This window comes from Brachycentrus maculatus, unplaced genomic scaffold, assembly GCF_059751285.1.
Source record: "Brachycentrus maculatus isolate JH-2025_06_01 unplaced genomic scaffold, ASM5975128v1 h1tg001337l, whole genome shotgun sequence".
In the NCBI taxonomy this organism is placed as follows: Eukaryota; Metazoa; Arthropoda; class Insecta; order Trichoptera; family Brachycentridae; genus Brachycentrus; species Brachycentrus maculatus.
In genome coordinates this window covers 54,150-61,617 of record NW_028281998.1, presented here as the reverse complement: position 1 = coordinate 61,617, position 7,468 = coordinate 54,150, and the positions used below count along the sequence as shown (strand labels likewise).

Sequence of the window (7,468 nt, the reverse complement as noted above, 5' to 3'; positions counted from 1 at the left end):
TTAAAATTTTGCTTTTAGAGTTTATAATACAAATAGAATGAATAAAAAAAATCATATACAAAGTTTGATCGTAGTTTTAATTACTAGCACATATGTTTATATATTTTTTTGTTGTTCTGTAAAATATTTATTTATTAAAAATGATAAATTGGATATATTATACGATAATACTTAGCATGTATTATGTAAATTCAATCCCGTGCATCTTACACGGAATCTGATACCTAAAAAGGCAATATATTCTGCGTTTTGCTGTCAAAATTTAAGTTTTAATAAGCGGAACTGATTTTAATTTCCTATATGCGTATAATGTCAGCCTTATGTTTAAAATGCGAGAGGTCCCGAGTTCAACTCCCGACAAAGTCAAATAATATAAATATTATAACATATTTCTAACTTTATACGATTTATATCAGAATGAAAGATAAAGAATATTTATCAAGAAGTACGCTGTCCGCAATCGAACTCTTTAACAGCGTTAACATTTTTATCCTACTGTTATCTAACACTTTCACAGCATTTACATTTTTATCCTACTGTTATCTTACACTTTCACAGCATTTACATTTTTATCCTACTGTTATCTAACACTTTCACAGCATTTACATTTTTATCCTACTGTTATCTAACACTTTCACAGCATTTACATTTTTATCCTACTGTTATCTAACACTTTCACAGCATTTACATTTTTATCCTACTGTTATCTAACACTTTCACAGCATTTACATTTTTATCACACTTTACATAATTTGACACTTTTACAGCATTAAAATTTTTATCATAGCACATTTAAACAGCATTTCCATATTAATTCAACTATAGTAAAACACTTTTCCAGCATTATTTTTTTGAACGACTATGTTGTTGTCATCAACGTGTCACCAACTTTCCTTATAAATATTAAAGAAACAAATCACTTCAATTTATTTTGAACACTCTAAGAATCAAACTCGCGACCTCCAGACCTCCTCCAGTCTTACGCGCTTACCACTGCACTACGAAAATGAATTATTTTACATTGTTTATTAATATTCTTTATATTTATATCCAATCTATAATGTCGCAATAGACTTAAATTGCTCGCAGTCACATAAAGGATGCAAGATCCCTTGACCTCATAATAAATATTCTTCATAATGATAAATGGTGAATACAATCATAAGGATTATTGAATGAATAAAGCTCTAAATGGCTTCAGACGCTTCCAAGTTTTCCAATAAACATGCCATGAAACGGAAATTTAATTTGTTTTCGAATCAACTTCGACGCGACTTCGGAAGTTCGAAGTGATATTCTTGTTTCATTTCCAGATTGATTTGTTTACGGCTGTAAATGAATTATACGGAAGCACTGAACCGTTTCCTTTGGTAGCTGGTAAATCTTACTAAGTCTTGTCTAATTGGGAATAATTTAGTTAGATTCGAAACTGGATTTATCAAACTATGGAAATTACCCTATCTTAGATTCCAATAACACATTGAAAGCTCCCAACCGCATACCTGGATCTGATACAGAAGCTTCTAGGCTACTTGACGTATCATTACCATTGACGTAGGCTACCATTTTCGCAAAGCAATTTTATTTGATGAACTTAGTTACGAAAATAATTAAAACTCCAAAACAATATTTTTCCGATTTTACTGTGAATTTACACAAGGTGAATTTGCAATGGTATTTTCCACTCAGCCATTATTCATCGACATTCTATTACAGATACCAAATCCTTACTGAATTATTTTATATACTGAGAGACACCTGAAAACACAATTTTTATTTTTTTAGGTGTTTCCAAAAAAAAAATTTGAAGACTTAGGTTTGTAAATAAGAATTTGGGTACATCTATATTTTATAAATTATATATATATATATATATATATATATATATATATATATATATATATATATATATATATATATATATATATATATATATATATATATATATATATATATATATATATATATATATATATATATATATATATATATATATATATATATATATATATATATATATATATATATATATATATATATATATATATATATATATATATATATATATATATATATATATATATATATATATATATATATATATATATATATATATTTATGTAAATAAGAAGATAAATACCATATTATTTTTTAACATCTCATCAAAGATGAAGAAGAATATGGAAGTCTGGGCATTTAGTCTGGGCATTGGGCGATATTCTTCTTCATCTTCGATGAGATGTCAAAAAATAATATGAAAATAACTCCTGTAATTGGAGATAATCCATATTTTGTGAACAAGTATTTGGACACACTCAAAATGTTGTAAGATAAATACTATCTAATATTTTTGCATATTATTTTAATAAAATTTTACTTAATCAAATAAGAAACAGCTCTTACCCCCTCTTCAACCTTCAACCCAAATTCCAACATTTGGACTAAGCTTCATATACAATGTTTAAAAATGATGCAGAATGCATCGAAATATGCGTTACAATAGATTTGTGATAAAAAGTGATATTCACCAAGTAAAACTCAAATTAAAAATAAAAATATAAAATTTTATTTTTGCACTTGCAAACACACTATTTTATTTTTTACTGTAATAAATACCGATTTTCGGCGCCGAGCTGAATAAGTATATTTTCTTTATCTTACCTGAATAAATAGCCCATAAAGCGAATATTCTGAACCTATTATGTTTTGAAAAACATCCCTTCGTGTTAAATGGCGCAACGTTCATAAAATAGTTGGCGGCAAACCCAAATCTCCCCAATAAAGAAAAGTTGTTATTGGCTCTGGTTTACGTACGGGTCACGTGTCTGAAGTTTCCGCTAAAGCCGGTAGATGTCACCTTTAAAATCGCTGATCCATTATTTCGTGCAAACAAAAACGAGGAACTGCCTCCATATATCAAATTTCAATCCAAAAGACTCTATTATTTACTTTTGTCTCTAAGGTAAATGTTGTTTTGGGGGATGTTTGGAATTTATTCGTGAAATAAACAGTGCTCGCAGAATTACCTCACATTTTCTTTACCATGCATTATCCTCATATGTATGTTTAACAACACACGCATTTTATATATATATATATATATATATATATATATATATATATATATATATATATATATATATATATATATATATATATATATATATATATATATATATATATATATATATATATATATATATATATATATATATATATATATATATATATATATATATATATATATATATATATATATATATATATATATATATATATATATATATATATATATATATCTTTTTTTTTTACATCTCATCAATGATTAAGAAGAATATGGAAGTCTGGGCATTTACGGGGCTGACGACCGTCATAGGCTGGTTTAAGTGATCACTTTACACACGTGTAACATTCACCAATTCTACCCATTATTGACAACCACACAACTCAAATTCTTGGAAGTTCCATATATATGAACCAATTTAGAAACCTTGTTCTTGAATCACTAGAACTTCACTAGAGACATCTATTGGTGAGATGTAAAGAAGCTTTTTATAAAGCAGAAACTCTTTTATTAGTATGTGAGGTCCGAATCCTGGAATATAATCACCCACATGAGAAACGCAAGAAAATACTATTTTAATTTTTATTATTTAAGCTCATATTTTGACCAGATAATTTATTTACAACATTTTGAGTGTGTCCAAATACTTGTTCACAAAATCTGGATTATCCCCAATTATAGGAATTATTTTCATATTATTTTTTGACATCTCAAAATAATTCAGAACATTTCCAAATACTTGTTCACAAAATCTGGATTATCTCCAATTATAGGAATTATTTTGAGATGCCAAAAAATAATATGAAAATAACTCCAATAATTGGAGATAATCCAGATTTTATTATAAGTATTATATATTTATCACAAGTATTTGGACACACTCAAAATGTTGCACACGCATTTTACATCAATGAGATATAAATTATGTACATATGAGAGAGTGTGGAACCCTCAAACAAAGTTTAGTAAAATTTCTATATAACGGTCTAATTGGAGGAGAGGGGCGTCCGTTAAAGCCGAATAAAAACAGGTTTAAAATAAATAAGTAAAAAGTTTTAAAAATATGTACCTAAACTGTATTTAGATACAAATAAACAATACAAAACACAAACAAAATTGTATTTATTGTTTTGTGACAGTCGTCGTGAAAAATAAATAAAAAGAAAATTGAAAATTTGAAGTAATAACTAAATTGTTTTTAAAAATTAATTAAAAAAATGTTTCCGCCCGGGATCGAACCGGGGGCCTTCCGCGTGTTAGGCGGATGTGATAACCGCTACACCACGGAAACTACAAGATTCGATGTGATAATTCAGCATAATTATCACTAAAATCAACAACAATCACCTAAAATAACATTAACTTATTTTGCTTCGAGCATTTGCCGTCTTGATAACGCCAAAGATAAATATTGACTCAAGTGATAGCATGTATTAAATTGTTTGAATATTATGTAACAATAATATGTATTATCATTCTGCTGATTTCGATTCAATTGTGTTTCACATTAATCACGATATGATGTTATTACAAATTTAACTGTGCTGACATAAATGAATTGAAAATTTATTAAAATGTTCTGCATACATTAAAAACTTATTAGTATCAATAAACTGATGAATGTGTTTTGGAAAAGCATTCCTGAAATAATGAAAAATGTAATAAAAAATGCTCCAGTTTAATTGGCTTATGTGGTGTTTTAATTTTTGTATATTTTTATTTATTTATTTAATTAGCTTACATCTTCTTGAAGTAAACAAAACATTTATTTTTAAATTCTTTCAGACTTTTTCATTCTTCATACATTCAGGCATCTCATTATACATTTTCAAACCCTTATACCTCAACAATTTTGGGAACTCGGGTTTTTCCAACAATGGTAGTCTTATTTTATCATTATTTCTAGTAATATGTTCATGAATTTTTCGTTTCACACTATTTAATCCTTAAAATATTTGAGTAATTTAATCCTTAAACGAAAAATTGTTTAAAAATTTATATATAAAGATCAGCATATTTAATTTTAGTCTCTTTTTATAACCAGTTGAATCTTTTTTTTTCTATTTTATTATATCTATTTTCCTTAAAAACTAATCTCATCACTTTATTTTGTATAATTTCTAAATTATTTATATATTTAAATTGTGAGTACGCAGAGAGAATACAATGCCACACTACTCTGACATTAATTTGAATATTCATGCATTTCCTCATTTATACCCGTCGATTATTTCGACTCTTGAGGCAACCCCTTTCAAAAATTTGACTTTGAGTCTTCTTTGGTCTTCATCTGCTCCTTTTCCAACTGCATTTGGTTCATTCATTAATTTGTTTAACCGTTTCTTCCTCGCTAATTCGTTCCACGTGTTTAAACCGTCCCAACACAGATATATATCGCTCACTCCTTTCAAGAACGTCATAAATCAAAAAACATGATTTTTCAGGAGAGCGTTTTTAAAGTTTGAAAATATAATGCAATGTTTTAAAAATAAATATCAAGCCACTTATTAAACTTTTTACTGTGCAACAGATCCTATAAGGTAAAACCTGAAGGTTTATTCTCCATTTGAAAATATTTAGTTTATTTCAAAAAATAATTAAACAATACCTTTTCTTCGAAATGCAAAAACAACACTTTCTACCCTGTAGCGGGCAAATATTGAGTAACAAATAAGCCACTTTTGCTGGGTTATAGTACATTTTCTGGGCATTCCGAAAACATAAGCAACTAAAAATTGTCGATTTTTGATTTATGACGTTCTTGAAAGGAGTGAGCGATATGTTATTTTTATCGAAAATGCTTATCTCAGCTCAGCATTCTTTCCTTTGTATATAAGTACAACATATTATTTTTTGATATCTCAATATGATGAAGATGAAGAAGGATACGGATTTCTTGGCATTTAAGAGGTGCTTACGGCCGTCATAGGCTAGTTTAAGTGGTTTAATTGAGGAATAAAAAAATTATACGAAAAATAACTGATATAATTTGAGATAATTCAGATTTGTTAACACGTATTTGGACACACTCAAAATGTTGTAAATTGCAAGCAACTCAATGAAATAATATTTACACATTAAGAATTTCCGAAATTTCTTAAATGTTAATCATTTTCCGTTTTCAATTTGATTCAGAGATTAATTTATCCGATACCAAAAACGTGAGAATGAAACTCAAACAATTCTTGTATTTACATTTTTAGAAATAACAGAAACGTCGAAAATCTCCCATTTCACAGTTAATACAAATGTTTTTCAATATTCACGTTTTCAATCCCATTTAATGTGTAAACAAAATTCGAATGCCTACATAATATATCAATTTCCTGAGGCAATAAGAAAAGGCGCTTTGTTTATTCTAATATGAATCATATTATTTTTCTTCGAACGAACTTGTTTATGTTTTGTCTTGTATTATATATTAAAATATACATACAGGGTAAAGGGATCGTGTTACAGGTGCCTACACTTGAAATGAAACACTTTACTTAATATACAAAAGATGATGGAAGTCCGAGCATCCCAGCGCTTACAACCTGGCATATGGCTGGCTTAAGAGATCACTTTGTAACTCGTGTAACGTTCACTATTTTGTCTAAAAATGAACATCTATATTACTTCTTTAAAGATTTTTCATCCAATGTTGTTGTGTTTATTTCATAAACAAGTTATAATTTTCATAAATTTTGAGATTTTGATTACGTTAGCGCCCTCGGTTGAGAATGGTCGATATTTTGTTAATAATCAAATGAATAACCACAATTTAATTGCTTCAAGATTGATATTAATATTAAACAAAATTATTATATTACTTTTAAAATTAAAAATTTCAAAGTATTTACTTAAAATTCTGGTGAATGATATATTTTTCACATTGACCTTCCCTATCCTTACTATCCTACCTGCAGACAAGCCTCTGAAAAATAGAGGCTTTGCGGGTTATTCATTAAAAAAAAATATTGTTCTATTGTTTGTTTCTTGTAATAAGGAGTAGACTGTATAAATGTATGTTACGTGATCTATGTGTGTGTCATTGAATACCATACATATAATGCTATACATACAAGTTACCTTTGATCCGCCCTTCATTCTTAAGTTACTTCCATAATATTATTCTCTCCCTTCCTTCTTCCGGCTAATCAAGTTAACAATTCTCTTTGCGGTTTCCTCACCTTCCTTTGTTAGAATACATTTACCTTCTTCTCATTTCCCTTGGGATTCTAGATCATCATAGAAGATAAATTCGTGACAATCAATAATGTTCATATGGTAAACGGAGCCTTTCGGGTCTAAAATTCTGATTTCTTTTCATGATATATCGCTCACTCATTTCAATAACGTCATATATCCAAAAACATGATTTTTCAGGTGGACGTTTTTAAAATTTAAAAATATAATACAATG

General features: G+C 27.9%; 1 non-coding gene across 1 annotated transcript; it reads right to left on the bottom strand.

Moving 5' to 3' along the window:
* Positions 1-4,282: 4,282 nt before the first annotated feature.
* TRNAV-AAC (transfer RNA valine (anticodon AAC)) lies at positions 4,283-4,355 on the bottom strand. Its single transcript has one exon. It is a non-coding gene; the product is annotated as a tRNA-Val (tRNA).
* Positions 4,356-7,468: the final 3,113 nt, after the last annotated feature.